Source organism: Myotis myotis, unplaced genomic scaffold (genome assembly GCF_014108235.1).
Source record: "Myotis myotis isolate mMyoMyo1 unplaced genomic scaffold, mMyoMyo1.p scaffold_m19_p_14, whole genome shotgun sequence".
NCBI classification, from domain to species: domain Eukaryota; kingdom Metazoa; phylum Chordata; class Mammalia; order Chiroptera; family Vespertilionidae; genus Myotis; species Myotis myotis.
Genome location: NW_023416318.1, coordinates 7,913,414 through 7,933,882, shown reverse-complemented (window position 1 = coordinate 7,933,882; position 20,469 = coordinate 7,913,414). Strand labels below are relative to the sequence as shown.

At 37.0% G+C, this 20,469-nt stretch overlaps 1 protein-coding gene across 1 annotated transcript in view; it reads right to left on the bottom strand.

Moving 5' to 3' along the window:
* The window catches only part of LRRTM4 (leucine rich repeat transmembrane neuronal 4), a 697,721-nt gene that overhangs the window by 430,878 nt on the left and 246,374 nt on the right, over window positions 1-20,469 (bottom strand). The gene's annotated exons all lie outside the window — the stretch shown is intronic.

Genomic DNA, 20,469 nt, shown 5'->3' with positions numbered 1-20,469 from the left:
TATTAGACCAGAGTCCCATTTAACTGTCATTATTCCTTAGAGACCCATCTACATATACAGCCATGCTGGGAATTAGGCTTTCAACATATAAATTGTTAGGAGACAAACATTTAGTCTATCACTGAAGGTAAACAACTAAAAGCAAAGCCAATTAATTAATAGAAGACAATATATGAAATCTACTTTCTCAAGCAATACAAATAAAACAACAGCAAATTACCAGAAAAAAAAAATGTTTTGTTTTTATAGAGTCTATTTGTCTCTGGGAAAGCAGCAGTCTGTACCTTTCAAATGTGTGCTAGGTGTCAAGATGTGATTAGATATAAATCTATTCAAACCAACCCTAAAATAAGGCCCCTTGTATAAACACACTGCACAATTAGAATGAAACGGTCATCTCAATAGTGCGCTGCTAATGAGAATTGCCTCTATGAAATGACTATATTCATTTAATTAAAAAGCCCATTATGGATCTCATTCAAAATGCTGTTCACTGAACTCTTCAAAATAAATTTAATTTGTTTTAGTGGAGTGTTTAGAAGTGTCATTTTTATTTGTTCTCAAAGATGGTAAAACAACAGGGTCTTGGAAAATATAATGAGCCGTTCACCAGTAGAAGTCACAATGAATGGCTCTTACAAGTTGAGAAAGCTTTACAATCCAAAGGGAATTCATGTGGTGTTAAGAGAAGAACAAAGGAGAGGTTCTGTCTAATACAAGGGGAAAAAGGGAACAATGATATAAAAGGTAAAGCATTCTTCTACTTTTTTCTTATTAAGCATATTTATAAATTTGCATTTAACTACTCTATCATATCTGAGAAGGAAACAGCAGAGTTATATTTGTTATAGTAGTAACATGTTCAAACAAATGTGCTACACAGTTTTACATGTAATTTCCTTTTATTTAATACATGCAAGACATTAAGAAAAGGCTTTTGAAATTTGAGGAGGCATATGAAAGTTTTTAGTCTATAATAACATGAGAACAACTAATTGATGAGAAAATACTGGATAGTTAAATATATTGTACAAGAATAGCTGATATTTTAGCAGAAAAAAATGAAATTCTTACCAAATATTATACTATTCTAAAAGAAAATTCATGTTGAATAAATGTTTTAAATGTAATTATAATTGGTATATAATATATATTAGTTATATTAGTTTCAGGTGTACAATACAGTGATATGACATTTTTATACCTTATAAGTGATCACTCCACTAATTCTAGTAATCATCTGTTACATGCAAATTTATTACAATATTATTGAATATATCCCCCTTTACCCTTTCCACTCATCCATCAACCCTCCCTTCAGGTAACCATTCCTTTGGTCTCTGTTTTTATGAGTCTGTTTTGTTTTGTTTTATTTTCCACATATATGTGAAACCATATGGCATTTGTCTTTTTCTGCCTGACTTTACTTCACTTAGCATAATATCCTTTAGATCCAACCATATTGTCACAAATGGCAATATTTCACATTTTATTGCTGCAATATATATATATATATATATATATATATATATATATATATATATATATATAAGCTGCCCCCAGCCCACAGGACTCAGGCCAGCCAATCACTCCACTGGTTGCCCCAGAGAATGGCCCTGATCTCCGGCCAGGCCTAGGGACCCTACCTGTGCACGTAGTGTGTATATATATATATATATATATATATATATATATATATATATAATATCTTCTTTATTCATTCATCTATCCATGGACACAAAGAGTTGTAAATGACTTAGTAGTCTGGAGTGAAGTGCATTACAAATGTCTACAGAGGGGATTCTAATAAGAAAAAGGCCTATTTGTCCCACTGATCACATCATAGGACCCAGAAGAAATAATAATGGCTAGTGGGAGACTGGTGCTAAAATGTGTTGAAAAGGCCCAGTTATTTTTGACCACAGAAACAGGGGGATACATCTACAGGTGAGCAGAGCTGTGAGGCTCTGAATGTGCGGGACACCAGGCCCAGTATAACGCAGAGATGGGCTAAGCATCAGGCTGAAGTGGAGTGAGTGACATTCACACGCTACTCTCAGAGCCCTCTCCCAACTCTTCTAATCTGTTTCTTGAAAACAAGTCAGAGTCTGGAAGATGGCTGAACAAACTGCACTATCCAGAAGAAACAAACAAAAATATTGAAAAACTTATGTTAGAGGGAGAGCCCTCCCACCTCTAAATGTCAAAACCTGCTTTCCTCTTGATCTCTGTACAGTGAAGCCAACAGGAAACAAATGTTGCCATGTAAACCTTCCAATAAGCCTCCTAGTGCTTCAATTATTACTGAAGTAACCACTCCCCCCAGAAAGTAGAAAATGAAATAAAGTAAAAAAGAATATAGTAGAAAATGTAAAATAACCCAGACGATCCAACATATGACTAACATAGAGAGACAATATATTCTAGTTTGTCCTGGTCAGTCCTGTTGAGAACTGTTTTCCAGCATACTTATTGATAATGCCACTTTCGAGTTCAAAAATATCCTAATTTGCACTATAAATAATAAGATCACACTATTAGACAATTAGAATTTCCAAAATGAATAAAAAAATAGTAAAACATGAGAAAAAGTTTCAGTAGGTGGTGTTAAAACATCAGAGCATGAATATTACATCGAGGATTCTAAACATCTTCAGATGTGAGAAAACACCACATAAATGTCCCTATGAAAATGATTAGACACCTGAACAATTTAAGTAATTTTCCCTTCTAAGTCTCTGGCTCTTATCCTTCCATTTTTTAATCAGCTCATATTCTTTTCTGTCGAGTTTTGTTCCTTCAACTCAATTCAAAGCCTTTTCATGTTTTTTTTTCTATATTTTAATTTCAGATGACTTGATCCATACACAAAACTTTGTATTCATCAATGAGTCAAATGACTTTTAAATTTGTATTTTCGACACATACTTTTCTTCTAAGTTCCAGGTTCCAATATATCCAAATGCTCACTTGACATTTTCACTGAAAAAAAATAAAATCTCAATACCCTAATTCCATATGATAATTCCCTCTTCTTTTCATTACCTCCAAGTCCAACCTGGCCTTCCTCAAGGAATCTTCTTCCCTGGATGGTACCACAAAGTGCAATTTAGGCATCAGAAGGGAGAATCTTGGAGTCATCTGGACTCTTCTCTCTCACATACAATTACAAACTTGTCGGTTTTGTGTTTTTTTTCCTCCTGAACACCCTTTGTATCTCTCTAAATATTTGCATTTCCACTCCTAACACCCTGCTACTGCTCTCCTCTGAACTCCTGGAATAATACCCCAACTAAAATCTCCATAAAGCATTCTTCTTACTTCCCCTCCAATTCATTCTACACCCTATATGCCTAGCAATCTTTCTTAAAAATAGATGTGATCACATCAGTTCCTTGCTTCAAATCTACTAAGGCCATTCTAATTTCTTTTAAAACTATTTTTTATTTTTTTTAATATATTTTTTATTGATTTTTTACAGAGAGGAAGGAAGAGAGATAGAGAATTAGAAACATCGATCAGCTGCCTCCTGCACATCTCCTACTGGGGATGTGCCCGCAACCCAGGTACATGCCCTTGACCGGAATGGAACCTGGGACCTTTCAGTCCACAGGCCGACGCTCTATCCACTGAGCCAAACCGGTTTCGGCAAAAAAACTATTTTTTAAAAATCTTACAAGGGCAGAATTAATTTGTCTTCTCTCTACATTTGGCCCCTCCAGTACTTGTTCCACAGTGGACTAGCCATAATGACCATTTCCAATTTCTCTAATTCAATGGTGCTCAAAGTATGTTCCCCAGATCAGCAACAGCAGCATCACCAGAGGATTTATTAGAAATGCAATTTGTGCAATTCTTGAACCCTTCCCCAGGCCCACAGAGTCATAAGTCTAGAGTGCAGCTCAGAAATGTGTGCTTTAACAAGCCCAGATAATTTCAATGCACTCTAAAGCTTAAGAAAAATTCAAAGTTTGTCTCTACTGATTCCTTCACTTGCAATTGTTGCCCTCCTCCCCTTTTCTTACTGTCTAGTTTTCAATATTTCAGTTCAAATTTTATTTCTTCTGAGCATCTTTACTGATGATCTAGTTTTGATTTCCTTATTATAAACTCTCACAGCTTTCTAGATATTTGTATTCAAATCTCCTATCACAGTGTGTGATTGTATATTTGTGTGATTAGTTGATTGATGTCTACCTCCTCCACTACACTGAAAAATAGGAGGCCCTGGCCCTGGTTAGATTACCTAGTAATTTATCAAGAACGGTAGCTCAGACCTGGCTGGTATAGCTCAGTGGATAGAGTGTTGGCTTGTGGACAGAAGGGTTTTGAGTTAAGTTCCTGGTTAAGAGCATACACCTGGATTGCAGGTTCGACCCCAACCCAGTTGATCAGGGTACATGCAGGAAGCGGCCAATCAATGTGTCTCTCTCACATCAGTGTTTCCTCTTTATCTCCCTCTGTTCCTCCCTTTCAGTCTCTCTGAAAATCAACTGGAAAAATATCCTCGGGTGAAGATTAACAAAAAACAACAACAACAGAAAAGAATAGAGATAGATGGTGGTAAAACAAGGTAAAGGAAGACAATTAGCACACTGTAATGTCAATGATAAGCATTCACTGATTTAATTAAGACAGTAGATTATATGTCATTATATAAAACTTACTGAATCAAAACAAAGTATGTGCCAAAAATTCTGTCAGTATCAGTATAAATGAAATTCAAATATATCCTTTGCTGATAATCAAGAATGAGTTTAATGAAAGAAAAAAAAGTGCATAGTTATACAAAGCATGATTATATGGTGCTCACTTGTAAATAAGGACCTTTGTTAAATATTTTTCCCCTTAATTTCTTTTTCTTTCAGAGCACAAAGAGCTTTGTTCAATCTGTGCTTTCTTGCATAGGTTTTATATTAAAACTTTTTATAATGTTCAACAGAAAACAAATAATAAAAGAGACTGAATAGTTAGATGTTTTATCTTCGGGAACAGTGATTTATTGGAAAGAGCTTAAACTAAACTCCTGGAGCCCTGGTTTCTTAAACTCTGAATCATGTTGCCTGGTTACTAAACTATATGGGTACTTCATGGAGGCCCACGCTTGCAACACCAATTTAGCTGCATCTTTCATACCTGTGATTACCAAGAGACACAGAAGTCGAGGTCGTCTGGCGTGCACTGGAGTGGAAAGATGCTGACCAGACCTGAACTCTGACACATGTCTGGATTGACTGATTAACCACCACTCATTCATCTGCCTCCCTCAGTCCAGGCTTGTTCACAAGTTAAAACCTCTATCTTAATAAGTTATGCATTTGGGTCACTGGTTTTAAGAAAGAAAGGGACAGCCTAGAAAATTGAAAAAATCAGGGCTTAATTGAAAGAAAAAAATAAATATATATATATATATACTAGGTCTTGCTCCTGGTTTGCCAAGGAAGGTTGTAAAATTGCATCCTATGGCTCTTCTTCCTGTATGTCCACTAAAAGGAGATTATATAGACTCAGGTCTGTTCATGATGACTGATGTGAAAATAAGGTCATTCTTGATTGGTTATCCTCCAAATGCCTTTTTCTATGAAAAAGATAATTCTGATTTGGTGTGATAATAAACATATGGCAAAAGGCTGGGTGGGATTAATATCTACGAGGGCATTTTCTGGAAGAAATGTCTACTCCTTTTCGGGAGCCGGACTTTCAAGGATCCTCATTTCATAGCCCATGTTAGTCTTCCTCATTGTGATTTGATGGATTTACATTTTTTAAAACTAAATTTATTGGGGTGACAGTGGTTACTAAGATTAAACAGGTTTCAAGTTTGTGTTTCTATGATGCGTGATCTGTATATTACATTGTATGCCCACCTCCCAAAGTCAAATCTCCTTCCATCACCATATATTCACCCCCTTTTCTCTTTACTACTCTCCCACCCCCCTTCTCTGAGAGTAAACAGGTCATCTTTTCTGTCAAAGAACAGTTTAGACAGCTGCCATGTTGGACTGTGTGACTTGGCAGCTGCCATGTTGGCCGCATGACTTGAAAGAGCAAAAGCCAACCCCTCCCTTTGAATTAGCCAATTGTGAAAGACTGTGCACCTGAGCTCCAATCAAGAGTGAGGGACAGGTCACGTGCGTCAGGATTAAAAAGCCAAGCAGATCACCTGCTCAGTGTGCGCATGCTTCCAGACCATGTGCTGTGCACCCTCCTGCAAGAGTAAAGATGTGTGCCTTGCTGCCTGGCTCTCGAGTCTGCTTTGTGTTCTACCAGGACCCCTGAATTGGGGGGCTCGCCTTATTTCTTACATCTCTAGTAATCCCTGTACTGTTGTCTGTGACTATGAGTTTTGTTTGTTTGTTTTTCTTGTGTGTTCACTTGTTGCTTTCAGTTTTATACTATTTACATTCCTTTTACAATCCATACTGTTCTTTTCTCTTTTTGTAAATATATTTTTATTGATTTTTACAGAGAGGAAGGGAGAGGGATAGAGAGCTAGAAACATCGACAAGAGGGAAACATCGATCAGCTGCCTCCTGCACATCCCCTACTGAGGATGTGCCCACAACCAAGGTACATGCCCTTGACCAGAATCGAACCTGGGACTCTTCAGTCCGCAGGCTGACACTTTATCCACTTAGAGAAACCGGTTAGGGCCATACTGTTCTTTTCTTACTTCACCCCTCATTAGCTACACAGAGTCTAGACCAGTGATGGTGAACCTATGACATGCGTGTCAGAGGTGACACAAGAACTCATTTTTTTGGTTGATTTTCTTTGTGAAATGGCATTTAAATATATAAAATAAATATCAAAAATATAAATCTTTGTTTTACTATGGTTGCAAATATCAAAAAATTTCTATATGTGACACGGCACCAGAGTTAAGTTAGGTTTTTTCAAAATGCTGACACGACGAGCTCAAAAGGTTCGCCATCACTGGTCTAGACCATGAAACAAACTTCTAAAACAGTGGTTCTCAACCTTCTGGCCCTTTAAATACAGTTCCTCATGTTGTGACGCAGCCATAAAATTATTTTCGTTGCTACCTCATAATTGTAATGTTGCTACTGTTATGAATCGTATGTAAATATCTGATATGCAGGATGGTCTTAGGCGACTCCTGTGAAAGGGTCGTTCGACTGCCAAAGGGGTCGCGACCCACAGGTTGAGAACCGCTGTTCTAAAAGATCTTCCTTATTTCTGCTGCCTCTACTATAATTCATTTGCCAGACTACTACACACCCAACATTTTTACATTATCATTCTGATTATGCCATTTGTCCATCCTTCCATGGTTTGCTTCCACTTACTGTTGATTAATGGTCAAATATCTTAGTAAAGAAGTGTTCCGTGACCTACTACCCATGAAAACATGCTCCACCACCCAGCCCTATGCATGCTTACTTCAGAAACACATGTAATTCAAAAATAATAATATTGTTCAAATTTCTTTGACTATGTCATGTTGTTTAACACCTCCATGCTATTATACTTGCTGTGCTCATTTGCCAATATCCAATTCCCTCTCTACAGTTTTCTGCCTGGTTATTCCTTAGCCCTCCTTCAAATTGTTTCTTGTTCCATCTCTTTTTAAAACTTCTCAAACCATCTTTATCAGCTCTTCTCAATAAGCACAGTTATTATTCCTCTGTAACACTCTAATTTTAACATGCATTTATCAACATGTGGCATTTTATGTAGATAATGTAGGGTTTCAAACTTAATTTTGTGTCTTCCTCCACTAGATAGCTCCTTAAAGACAGTGAAATAGGAAATTTAATGGTGAAATAGGCAGGTTTAGGGGATTTTTAAAAATTAAAGGGATCCATGAAGAAAGCACAGGATCCTGAGCTGTAAAAAGTTACATTTCCTCAAGATAAGGGAATTGGGTGAGGCAGAAGTTACATTTCCATAAGATAAGGGAACTGGGAGTAGCCAAACATCTATATTTACAAAATAAAGAAGGAGGGCCCCATATGAGATTTGACCTTTGAGTTCAGGAGTTGCTGTAGTGACCAAATCAAAGGGGAATAGTAGCCAATCAGAGGGGGTATCAAGACACAAAAAACTGCAGCCTTTATAAACCAGGGAAAAAGGAACTTGGTGGGACTTTTTCCCCCTCCTCGTGCGGGAGTCTGTGCTTGTTCTTCAATACGTTTCTACCTTTGCTATACTATCTTCCATCTGTGGTTTCATTATTCGACTCTTACAGACAAAGAATCCAGGGAAGCCATCCTGCTCAGGGGAACACCATGTGTTCCAATCCAAAAATCCTGTATCAACAGCAACAGCAATGTCTGGAAACTTTATAGCCAGTGCCATGAGAAGGAAGACCCTCAGTAAGTATACCAAATAATAACTTAAAATTTACTATAATAGAATAATTTGCACTTATAATTCACATTACATTAGATTGAACTGGGACTCTGTCATATTTATCTTTATATGGCTAGTGCCTTCTCAAGACCAATCAGATTAGAAATGTTCAATAAAACAGTTTGAACAGATGAGTCAGGGGGTAAAAAACATAAGTTAACTTTCTGAACTAGACATAAGCAATATCATAATGCAGGAATACTTGTCTTTGGTCCCCACTCATCTTACCTTTTACTAGCCCACCTATTAAACACCCTTTCCCCTGCCCCAAGCTCTATAGTGTGCCCATTCTCATTGGTCTCTGCTTCTTCTTTCTCAAACCCAAGATGGATAATCCTTGCCACCCTGTGACTTCTATTGAGTTGCTTGTTAGTTGATGACTCAGGCATATTAGCGCTTTAATGGGAGTGTCTTGAAAAATAGAAAGATTTAAAGGTCCCTTAACAAAATCATGAAAAGGGATTTTCACGCAATTTAATTAACCTAATAATAGCTGTCTGTAAAGGCTTGGAAGGCAGAGGGAGGAGCAAGAGGCAAAGGAAAGGAGCAGCAATTCACTTTGCCTGAGTTGGCAGTTTCCATGAAATGAGGGCACTAAACAAGAGTTTTCATCACCATGACCAAGTCCCTGACCATCAGGAAGTGAGCTTATAAATATTGATCTTTTTTTAATAAGATGCATATTTATTATTCAGAATCATAGAAAGCCATATTTTTACATAAGAGTTTATGATTTGACAGTTTTAGAGTCATGTATTTTATATACAAAGAGCTTTCAATGGTATAATTTTTTTAATGAATTTTATCTTAACATTTTATTCTGTGGCATAACAAATTATAATGGGACCATTTTTAGTCAACTTGTTTTTTCATCCTGGTAATTTCCATGTCTATTTGGGACATCCATTAAAGTCAATATCCTTCATTTAATGGAAGATTTCCTTTTGAAGTTGCTACATTTTTCTGTCTAAATTAACAGTGAGGATATGTAATGGATGTGTTAAATAGATAATGCTATTAATGGGAAAACTGCATAAATTAAACACAAGCCTGATAATTTTAAGACCATCTGTTTTATTTTCAACAGTTCAGATTCTCTTATGTAATGAATAAGAACTCTGAGCAGCAGACCTCTACCCTGGAGTATCTATTTCCCTAAATGTATAAGGACTATGGCAAATATTTTAGTCACTAAACCAGATTTTTATTTTGATATGGATTTAGCAGAAGGAAGAGAATAAGCTCAATCTCATATGGACAACACCTTCACACACGCAAAATAAATAACCCAGGTTATAGTTAGATTTTATGTGGGAGTTGTTATTTAAGAAACCTTTAACATGAACAGTGAATTAAGAAATTTCAGGAAATTAGATTTAAAGTTTAAGAATGTTTAAAGGGACTAACAAGCAAAATGCTCTGTTCTAACTTTCGACTTCTCCTTTAGAAACAAAATATAAAGACCAACATATAAAAGAACCCCTAGAATTTAAAATATGTTTTTTTTGTGGTTTTCTGTTTTGCTTTTGACATCTTCAGGCTTTTAGAAATAGATCCAACTTGTGAGATTCTTAAACTGATGATTATGTATTTATCAGCAATTGATTTTACAAAATATATGGCCAGTTATATATTCTAATGTTTTGTAACCAGAATTTTTTTTCTCCTTACTGATATGGTAAATGTGAGATGCCTATTTCTTACTTATTTTAATAATAAGAGAATTTTTAAGAAATGACCCTCACAAAAAATATTTTGTTAGTTGCTCCTAAAAATAGAGGTTAACAGTGTTTAGAGCCATTAATTTGATTTATCTGGCAGCATTTATGTTCACTCTGAGGAAATAATGCTAAATTTTATATTCCCAGAGACCTCATACACTTGTTCGTTTTTGCTTTTTCTCTTCTGTATGTGAACACACACACACTCACACACACACACACACACACACACACAATGTTAAGCTTTTTGGTAATCAAGCAGGAGATTTTTCTGTTGCCCATTCTAAATTTTAAGAGACCAGACAATCTATCACAAAAAAAGGTTAATGAGCATCTATATGAGCTGGAGCCCAAGGGTTTTGATGTTCATTCAGTGATTTTAAATGTGGCCTTGGATTCCTGCTGTGTCTGTACCTGTGGAAAAATATCTCAAACTGCAGAGCACTGTGGTGAAGCCATGGGCATAATAAAGGTGGTGGTGTTTGAATGAAAAATGTGCTCACCTAACTATCCATAATTTTTATGAATATAAGTTTTTAAAGAAACAACAAAAATGCTTCCTAATTGGTATTTGGAAATATTTTATACCTCTGTATATTTTTTTTCCTAGTGTACTTAAACACTAAAATTTAGGTTTTCAATCAGTAATTTTCAAGTAACATTAATAAATCCAATTTACAATGTGTCAAAAGGTTCTGACCAAAAAATTCTGTTATTGCTATTATATTAAATGTATGACCTTAGGGGCTTTTTAACTATATTATTATCATAAATAGCTTTTGGATTATTAATATAATGATCCATTCACAACCTCATGAAATCCCTGCATGTTTAATTATTAAAATGAATATAAAGTGAGCCACAAACAAGTTAATGAAAAATAACTGTCATTAGGTCCTTTCTTCTTCCCTACATTGAAAAAATTAGATATCTGGAAAGAGTGTGCAGTTGGAAAGGAAACCTCATTGTTCATGGGTTCCATTCACTTACCATGGGTATCATTGAATGTGTCTGTCTCTGTGAGGGCCCCCAAGGACAAAAGATGGACATTGATGTGCAAGTACATTAGAATCACATACTATCCTAAGGCCAAAGTTTAAATATTAAAAGAGAGAGGGAGAGAAGAGACAAGAGAAAGAAAGGGAAGGGAAAGGAAAGGAAGGGGAAAGAGGAGAGGAAAGGAGAGGAGAGGAGAGGAGAGGAGAGGAGAGGAGAGGAGAGGAGAGGGGAGGGGAGGGGAGGGGAGGGGAGGGGAAGGGAGGGGAGGGGAGGGGAGGAGAGGAGAGGGGAGGGGAGGGGAGGGGAGGGGAGGGGAGGGGAGGGAGGGGAGGGGAGGGGAGGGGAAGGAGAGAAGAGGAGAAGAGAGGAGAGGGGAAAGGAGGGGAGGGGAAAGGAGAGGAGAGGAGAGGGGAGGGGAGGAGAGGATGGTTGCTATGGATTATTTAAACTCATTCTGATGTATATGCATAAACCACTCTGGCTGCCTATAAATAATCTCTTCCCTTAAAACTTCCACAGCCCTTCTCTGTGCCACACATTTAGTGCCCACCTACACTCATTTACATTGTTATTTGCTCCTGCAAGGATTTCTTTATAATTTCCAGATAGATCATAAAACCTCTTAGAAGTGGTTGGTATTTTATAATGTTTTGATTCTCCCCTCCTTCCAAAGCATGGATCAATCTCTTCCATAATTGGGGCTAAATAAATATTTGTTTATTTTTCATAGAACCGAATATAGCCTCATGCAATCAACAGAAGCTCAGAAAATGTTCTTGAATGTAATTTAAAAATATAACTGGTAATAAGACAAAGTTATTCTGTAGGGCATGTTATTGTGCAAAAGTGTCCCCCAAGTAAAAGTACAAACATACAAATGGATTCAAGAGGCTTCCTACTACATAAATAGTAGCAGGACTTTAAAACTATTGTATCTCTGGTTTGGCTTCAGGAAGATCTGTAGGAGGAGATAGGTCTCTAGACATCTACAAATGCACTCCTCCCTGGACCTCACCTGTGCTCATTTTTACTCAACAGGAGTTACAGTGCCCAGCTTTTAAACTGCTATTACATGTAGGCGTAAGAAAGTTCACGGGCCCTGACTGGTTTGGCTCAGTGGATAGAGCGTCGGCCTGTGGACTAAAGGGTCCCAGGTTCGATTCTGGTCAAGGGCATGTACCTTGGTTGCGGGCACATTCCCAGTGGGAGGTGTGCAGGAGGCAGCTGATCGATGTTTCTCTCTCATCAATATTTCCGACTCTCTATACCTCTCCCTTCCTCTCTGTAAAAAAAAAAAAAAAAAAAAAAGAAAGTTCATGGATGCTGAAGGTTAATTTGATATGAATGGGAAGAGATAGATAATATAAAGAGATAGAGACAGATAAAGAGATACATAAGATAATAAAATAATTTTTAGAGGTTATTCCTGGGAAAATATTGTTGATATGTTTTCAGTTTTTAGGATGAGCTTGCACTGAAATTCCCTACACTTAAGATGACAATCCCTTCCTATTAAGGCTTTAGGAGAGAACTGATTTTCAAAATTTGGAATTAAATGGGAAACCCAAAAGTCATTGAATTGAGAAAAGTTAAATGACTTAAATATTAGGAGTACAGGCAAAATAATAAAGTATCAATATTAAAAGGCTAAAATGCTAAGTGTCCCTCTGACCATCCGACCGGTCGCTATAACGCACACTGATCACCAGGGGGCAGATGCTCAACACAGGAGCTGCTGTGACATGCACTGGCCATTTACAAAGAAATGGTACCATGGACCTGGTGCCAACAAAGCAACACTAGGATTTCCTCCAGTGGAACACAGGCCCCGCAACCACCCCAGAGTAATACCCCACCAAATCGCAGCCAACACTGCCGAGACCCCATGGCACAAAATGTGGCCCGTAGCCCAGCCCAAACTGGAAATGGTCACTGTGGGTGCCAGGTAATGACGTCAAGTAGCAATACTTGGCTTCCTCTCCCTAGAGACTAACCTACTTGCAGTTTCTTCAGCCCAGGTACACAACTTGCTTTATAGCCAGGTACAAACATTTTACACTTTAACCAAATGTCTGTGAAGTGTTTTTCTGTGCCTTATCTCATTTAATCCTCACAGAAGTCCTGGTGTAGGTAGATAGGAGACTCGGTGGATTCCTATTTTCTTTTCTTTAGCTGGAAAACGAAGATTTAGAAAGTTTAGAAACTTGACCCTACTGAAAAGAAGTAAGAAATGGTGGACCTTGAAAATGACTGCAGGTTTTCTCACTGCGCAGAATATAGTCAAACAGTGCTGCAGTTAAATATTTTACCCTTTATTCTCCCTGCATAATCTACAATAATAATCTGCTTCATGTTTATATTTACTACTGTGTTGCTGACAATTACCTGAAAGAGAAGGTGGGGTGCTTCACTAGGCTGGAAAAAGTTTAGCTAAATCAGAAAGCAGGTCTACTTAAGCAAATTTATTCTATATCTATAAAAGGCTAAGTTGACTCATGCATGCGTGATATGTGTACTAGTAAAGCTCTCGCTGGCGCCAATAGCATGCATGTGTTTCTATCTGTCATTGTGAATCATGATTTTGTTTGAAATTTCTATTATAGAGAAAGGGCGAATATTAAAATATTTCTTCTAATTAATTTCCTTTCAATGTGCATGAATTTGTGCACTGGGACACTAGTATCTATAGATAGATGATGATAGATAGATAGATAGATAGATGATAGATAGATCTATCTACCCTCACCTACTGCTCCTGAAGTATGTTAAATCAATGAGTTCCATATTATTCTCTACCCTTATTATTAAGTCATTATTCTAATTATTAAGAACTGGTTAATGGGAGGGTTTTTGTTTGTTTTTGATTATCCAAAAATCTTCCAAACTGCTCACTTCAGAGTCTCAAATAATTATACCGTGCAAATATGTAGCTAGGAGGAGAGAGAGAGAGAGAGAGAGAGAGAGAGAGAGAGAGAGAGAGAGAGAAAGAGAGAGAAAGAAAAGAAAGAAAGAAAGAAAGAAAGAAAGAAAGAAAGAAAAGAAAGAAAGAAAAGAAAGAAAAGAAAAGAAAAGAAAAGAAAAGAAAAGAAAAGAAAAGAAAAGAAAAGAAAAGAAAAGGAAGGGAGGGAGGGAAAAGAAAAGGAGGGAATGGGGGAGGGAGGAAGGAATCTCATTAGAGGAAGTATATATAGACATAAAATTACTGTAAATTTAAACATATTTTTAAAATATATTTTTATTTATTTCAGAGATGAAGGGAGAGGGAGATAGAAACATCAATGATGAGAGAGAATCATGATCATCTGCTTCCTGCACAGCCCTACTGGGGATCAAGCCCACAACCTTGGCATGGGCCTTGACCAGAAATCAAACCATGACCTCTTGGTTCATAGGTCAATGCTCAACCACTGAACCATGCAGGCCAGGCTTAAATGTATTTTTTAATTTTACATATACTACATATATTTAATTTTATAGTAGTATAATTACTGCTGGCGTAACTTATGCAAGGAAAAGGCTTAGAAGCAAGAAACAGTATGCGGGATTGAAACAACCTTGTATTTATTCCAGGAATGAAGAGGTAGGAGAGCTGTATGATAAAGATCAGGAGGGACTCAGCAAAGCCAAACAAATACAATGATAAGAGGCCATATTCAGAGTTCAGGGAAAGAGGGCAGGTGTGAGCAAGCATTTGTGTTGCTTAGTCCTTAAAAATAAAGGCCTTATGTCCTCCATAGGTAGTCTGTGCTTTTGTATGTTCATTATTTAAAACAGGATAGTAAAGGCCAGTGACTTACAAAAACAAAGTACATGTCAGGACAGAAGGAACAATCCAAAAAGGTTCATTTTAAAATATTGTCTATCATGTGGAACATACCTCATTTTCTAGCCTTTACGTTTTGAAAAAACTTACATTTGAAAGCATTGACAGCGACAATGGTGCACAGAACATATTTTCTTAGAAAAAAATACTATTTGCAATACCCCTGTGTAGCAGTGAAAAAAATTTTCTTTTCTGATCTGGCCAAATATATCATGAAGAAAATAATTTTTTGCTTATCACATTGTGTGTTGCATAAAATTAGAGCATTTGCATTATGAAAATTTCTAGTTCTGAGACAGAAAATAATAAAGAATTTAATCAAAAGAGATATCTACTGGTCTTTTATTCACTTACCAGTTGAGCACACACAATATTAAGGTTTTACACATATACTTCAGGTTATCCTTTCTTTTCTCCACCAGCATTTATCAAGGAAAGGGCAGATAGGGAATATCCTCATTGTTAGATTATTTGAATGCAAACCAGTATGGATTTGGACATTTTCTGGCTTGGGCTGAGTTAATACACTATTAAATGTCTCCCTTCATATGTAAAAGCAGATGATCTCATTTTCCTAAGTGACAAATGGATTCCGTGCAGTATAGCTCATTCATAGTGAACTTTACAAATGACTCATACCATATATGACTTGTGTCATCACATTTACACTTGCTTGTCATATCTACTCTAAAATGTCACTGAGTACTTTTTAAAATTGCTCTATATGGCAAATTAAAGATGAGAAAACTGTAGCTATTCATTTCAGATTAATTCCAGCACTGATTAGGTCCATAAAAAAAATAAATCAAATTTATTTGCTAGGGTTAACTGGAGTGTTTCATATGGGATTTCTCTTTCCTTTCTCTCTCTCTCTCTCTCTCTCTCTCTCTCTCTCTCTCTCTCTCTCTCGATTATATATATATATATATATATATATATATATATATATATATATATATATTCATCTCTCTTCCCTAGTAGAATCACTGCCTCAAAGTCACACTGAAAGCTACTTGCCATGTTGGGAAAATGTGGCATTTTACTTGGAAAGGTCACATAGCATAGTGAAAAGAGCACTGAACTTATAAATAGAAGTCCAAGGTTCAAAGCCTGTTTCCCCCCGTCTGGTGGGATCAGTATAGGACAGTAGTAACTCCTCTAAAGCCCTGTGACCTTGAACCAGCAATGTTGCCCTGGACGAAGACATCGGGTCTCTCATGTTCCCTCAGGACACCTTTCTTTTTATACAGCTCTTGTAATGATCAAAGGAGATTATAGCTTTGAAACATTTAAAAATATATTAAATTTATTCACAAATGAGTTTAAACACCAATTAATAAATTAAAAACATCTTTTTTGTATATAACACTCTTCTATGACAGCTGAAAAGAGCTTAAAAATTCGCCATATGTATGTCTTTGCATAATTGATTGGCATAACTGAAACATGTTTTTTTTATTCATCAAGCATTTCATAGCAATAGATACGAGACTGAGACTGCCAGGAAAATCATGACGCTAGAGCACTAAATGTCACTTGAAAATAGATTTTCCCAAAACTGCATAAAGTTATGTGGAAAGAGTTAGCAAAAAAAGTTAAAAGCCAAAAATATGAGTTTCAGGGCATTTCTGGGAGAGAATTAGTCAGTTATCTTAATAAAGCTGAAGAAGGAGGAACCAGGTATGAGGAGGGGAAATAGATCTACCACCCACAATATCTTACTTCACCAATCTGTAGAGGTAGATTTATGTAGGGTATGCCAGGGGGACTCCACCAATGTCTGCCTCAATATAATTTTGCAAGTATTGTGAGTTTTGTTTTTTTTTCCTCCCATAACTACCCTTCTGCGCTTGGTATTTCATTACCCACCACCCTCAGTCAAGTAAGATGCATAATGTGCCCTTTGTACATTGTATCAAACCAATGATACTTCACTTGTCCAATCATTTCGGTGTGATTATAATAGGCAATGGTGACTCTGCAAGACTTAGAAATTGTGTAGAATGTGATGCAAGGTTTGGAGGTCATTACTAACTAAAAGGGCCAAAGTTTCATCCATTACCAAATTCTCAGTATAGGTTAGAATAAACTAACTGAACTCCAACAAACTATTGCTTGGATCCTATTCATGGGCTTATCTAACTCACTATCATTCAAGACAGTGTCTTCATCTTTGTATAATTCAAATTATTATAAACACTAAAAACTCTTTCATGGACTTACTGAATAGTGGCAAATTATTTAATCATAGAGTACTGTGAAACACTTTCTCTCTTGTTCTACATATTATAATTCTATTATTTTAATATTTATTGTATTAGCTTTTAGATTATTCTCATGATATGCCTCTATGGGACTGGGCCTAAACCAGCAGTTAGATACCCCTCACAATCTGGGACCTCTGGCTCCTAACCACTCACCTGCCTGTCTGCCTGCCTGATTGCTCCTAACTCCTCTGCCTGCCTGTCTGATCTCACCCACAACAGTCCTCCCCTGCCAGACTGATCTCACCCCTAACTGCTCTCCCCTGCCTACCTGATTGTCCCTAACTGCCCCTGCCTGCCTTATTGCCCCTAACTGCCCTCCCCTGCCAGCCTGATCTTGCCAACTGCCCTCCTCTGCCAGCCAATTTGGTTCTGATTGGTCAGTTTCTATGCCAGTCAGCGTCAAAAGATTCGCCTCCTAGGCAGCCACTGGCTCCTCACAGCTGACCCATATTTGGTTCTGATTGGTCACTTTCTATGCCAGTCAGTGTCTCTGGGCCTATCAATGGGGCCTGATGAGAAAGGTGGGGCTGATCAGCAGCCCCAGTGGAGGCCTGGAGAGAAATGGAGGCCGGCTGTTGGCCAGGCAGGGTGGGAAAGAGAGCCAAGTTCTGATCAACAGCTGCCACAGAGGCTATGGATCAGACTCTGCCTCTCTTTCTGCAGGCCTCTCTCTGGGCCTGATCCTCAATCCCCTACACAGTCAGTGCTGGGTCGGTGCCCACAGTGGCCCCAGTCAGTGCTGGGTCACCACGCAACCCATCACTGACTTCCTTTGGGTCTGGTTGAGCCTTCAGTCATTACAACCCTGGCTCTTTATTATATAGATTTTTATAATAAATTAAATTATGCTTTTGTTCAAACAATTCAAGTGGTGTTATCACATAGTAGTTAAGGGTATGCTTTTGACATTATCATTACTGGGTTCAAATTGTAGCTTTGTCATTTGCTATCCATATGACTTTATACAAAGTTCTTAACTATCCATTGCCTCACTTTTCTAACTTGAATAATGCTTATAACACTTCAAAGATTTTGAGGGTTAACAAAGTTAGAGCATACATGTAAAGCACATAAGAGTGGTTTGCACATGAAGAGTTATAAATAAATATCACTAGTTCAATATTTTTTAGATTATTTACATATTACCATAACTTTTCTTCAAGCAGAAATTCCTCCTAAGTCAAGCTAATTTTAGTTACCTCGTCAACAAGGAAAACCTCAGAAAATTTGTCAAATGCCTAGGTGAAATCCAGACCCTATCTGCAGTGTCTCTACTATCCCCTGACCTATTAAGTTACTAACTCTATTAAAAGAAAAAATTGAATTAGTCTGGCATGACTTAGTTTGAGTGAAGCCATATTGAAGCTGATTGGTATGTGTATCTTCTTTCAGGTGCTCTCTAATAATTTCCTTTATAATTAGTTCACAAATTTCATCTGAAATCGATGAATTTTATTTAGCTAATGTTTGCCCAGTCTTCTGTTTGTGGTTTCATTCCAGAATCCCTTGCTTAGTGCTTCCTCTGATACTAAATAAAATATTGTGACAGTCTATAACAGCCGTGGGCAAACTGCGGCCCGCGAGCCGGATCCGGCCCGTTTGAAATGAATAAAACTGGAAAAAAAAAAAGACCGTACCCTTTTATGTAATGATGTTTACTTTGAATTTATATTAGTTCACACAAACACTCCATCCATGCTTTTGTTCCGGCCCTCCGGTCCAGTTTAAGAACCCATTGTGGCCCTCGAGTCAAAAAGTTTGCCCACCCCTGGTCTATAAGCAGCTCACAGTCTGGCAGAGGTCCTCCTCAGGGTTCCAGAATCTCATATAACCCATGATTTCTGGAGATGATCACAGTGTTTCCAGAGTTTATAATTTCTAGATTTTTAAATAACATTTCAATATTTCAATAGAAAATATTTTCAGTGAGAAAGCAACTAGCCAACTTCTGTACTCAAGGCCTTCCTTCCTTGCATCCCTCTCTTCTTAATGTGAAACATGGCATCTACTCTCTTAATGTTTTGAGTGTACATGCAGGATTATCATCTATGGACACAATGCTGTATAGCAGGTCTCTAGAACATTTTCATCTTGCGTGTTTGAAGCTGTGTTCTCATTAAACAGCAACTCCCCCATCTCCCTCCTCCAGTTCCCAGTTATCATCATTCTAATTTCTGTTTCTGGAGTCTCACTACTTTAGATACCTCATGCAAGGGAATTCATATAGTATTTGTCCTTCTGTGACTGGCTCGTTTCACATAGCATAATGTCTTCAAGGTTCATCCATGTTGCACAGTATAACACGTTTTTTATGCCGACTAATATTCCATTTGATGTATATGCCACATTTTCAAGTTAGTTTTCTTTTTTCCAGTTTTATTAAAATGTAACTGGGTAAAGTTTAAGGTGTACAATGTGATGATTTGATACAGGTATATATTGGGAAATGATCAGCATAATAAAGTTAGGTAACACATCATCCTTCATTATACATATTTTCCTTTTTAATTTGTCATTATTGTTATGGTGAAATCATTTAAAATTTAGTCTCTTAGATATTTCCAAGGACACAATAGAGTACTGTTAACTATAGTCACTATGCTATATATCACATGCCCAGAACTTATTTCTCTTATAACTGGAGATTTGTATCGTTTGACCAACATCTCCTGATTTCACAATCCCCAGCCTCTGGTGACCACTAATCTACTCTCTGTTTCTATTCATTTGGCTTTTTTTCTTTTCTTTCAATTTTACATATAAGTGAAAACATGTAATATGTGTTTTTCTCCGTGTGACTTATTTCACTCAATGTCCTTAATTTCTGTTTGTTGTTGCAAATGCCAGGATTTCCTTTCTTTTCATGGCTGAATAACACTCCATTTCATACATATACCACATTTTCTTTATGCATTTATCCATAGATAGACTCATAGGTTGTTTTTACCTCTTAGCTATTGTGAATAAGGCTTCAATGACCCTCGGAGTACAAATATCTATTCAAGATCCTGTTTTAGTTCTTTTGAATAAATACCCACATGTGGAATTTCCCTGGTAGTTCTATTTTTATTTTTTGGAGGAATCTCCATATTGTTTTCCATCACAGCGGTACCGTTTTACATTCTAGAATCATTTCTTAACCGGAGCTTCCAACTATCACCATTTGGACAACATTGGTGCTTTCTCATGCTTGTGAGCCACTATGACTAAAATATCAATTTAGTTTTTAAACAAATGATCAAGGCAAATTTAAAATTATTGGGGGTAAAAGAGGAAATTTGAT